This window comes from Echinops telfairi, unplaced genomic scaffold (assembly GCF_000313985.2).
Source record: "Echinops telfairi isolate 266 unplaced genomic scaffold, ASM31398v2 ScPeMD7_6;HRSCAF=24_0, whole genome shotgun sequence".
Classification (NCBI taxonomy): Eukaryota; Metazoa; Chordata; class Mammalia; order Afrosoricida; family Tenrecidae; genus Echinops; species Echinops telfairi.
Window position 1 is genome coordinate 3,849,577 of NW_022103902.1, and position 1,930 is coordinate 3,851,506.

The following is a 1,930-nucleotide window of genomic DNA, read 5'->3' on the forward strand; positions in this document are numbered from 1 at the left end:
TTCTTGTTATATATCTAATTATCTTTATAAATAAATATATTTAATTATCAGGAATTTGGTTTTATCTCTCTAGAGAACCCTGTCTAACACAGTGGTGTTAGTTACCACGAGGCGCATTTGCCAAGCATTGAATGAGGGTCTACATCACGGAAGGAAATGGGTTTGCCACTGAAGCAGCATTGCCTTCTCTCCATATTATGAAACAAAACAAAACCCACTGCCATGAAGTTGACTTTAACTCCTGGTGACGGTATTTAGGGTGTCTGAGACTGTAATCTTTGAGGGATGGGTAGTTTCACTGTTACCCAGCTAAGCAGTTGGTGTGTTCAGGTCTCCAGCCTTGTGCTTAGCAGACCAGCACTCAGCCAACAGCACAACACAACCAGAGCTTTACATTAAATGGGCTCAGAGGGTTCAAAGGAACTGTGCTGGGGGAATTGTTAACAGCATTATCTCGTTGTGAAAAAGGAGACACCGTTTCTTAAAATCATTTTGAAGATGTGACTCTATTCTTGTGGGAAGGAAAAGCAGAGGGTCACATAACTGTGCTCAGTGATTCCAGTAAATTCTTGCTTATCTCAAAAACCAGAAAGAAAGAAAAGGAAAGCCACTATGAGATCACTGGTATCAAAAGTTCCCAATTAAATGCTTATTCTTTTGGCCCAGCCTGGTGCTCTCTGTCTTTCACTTTGATTAAAATGCAAATATCCCTAGGACAGGGCTACTCATTTTACTCATTTATGTCTTCCTGCAAACAATGGGTACGCAATCGATATGTCTTTATTCATACTGTCGGATGGGTTACGAAGAGAGAGCAGGATTGATTTGGGAGGGGAAATAGAGAAATTGAGAACCAATTCCCAATCGAGCACAGCATGCAGAAAGCGAAAAGCAAAACTGGGAAATAAGTTCGTAAGGACAGAGTTCATTACTTCTGTTTTGCTGATGGCTGACCTTGACTCCAATTTAGAGAAAACGCAGTGATGACATGAAACACTTTCAGAATTATTATTGTTTAGTGAGTGCTAAGATGAATATCAGGAATTATGAATAGTAGACAGAATTTTAAGTAATATCCTTGGTTACTAAACATTCTGAATATGTGAATGGGTAGGGTTTCTAAAATATTCCTAATATACTATTAAATAGAAAAACATTTCTTCCATTGTATGGATAAAAGAAAAAAAGATTCATTTCAAATTTATAAATGTATAATGAGATGAAATGACAATTGTTAACAATTTGTGGCCCTTTGTGCTAATGTGCTTTCAGTAGAAAACTACCTGCATAGATTGGCTGATTTGAGTATAGCTCAATAAAGAAATTAATTTTTTGTTTTTATTTTACAGTAATTTCACTTTTGTTATATAATTATATGAACATATTTATAAACATACACTCTCATAACTGCCATCAAAGGTAGACAACAGAACAACTTCAAATCCCAAATGATTTCAGATCATCGCCCATCCCTTTCCCCTGCAACACTGCTTCTGTTCTCTGATGATATATCTTCGTTTTTTTCAGAAAGTTATATACGTAGACCTGTATAGTATACAGTACACTTTCCTAGTTACTTTTACTCACATGATGCGTTTATGTTTTACCCATGTTGCAGGTGACTCATTTGATTGCATTGCTGAGCACGTCCCATTGTTTGTATGTCGGCCTGTTTAGCCAGTGACCCAGTGAAGCACCCTGAGCTGAATGACATTGGTGATAATGAATAAGGCTACTTACTATAAACAAGCACTGGGAGGTTTTTATGTAAATATAAGTTTGCACTTCTCTAGAATAAATAATTAGACATGAGACCGCTGGATCAATTGATTTGAAGAATCAATCAATATAATTCATATCAATAATTTTAAGAAGAAAAGCCACATTGTCACATGAATATATGTAGTGAAAACATTTGACAAAATTCAAC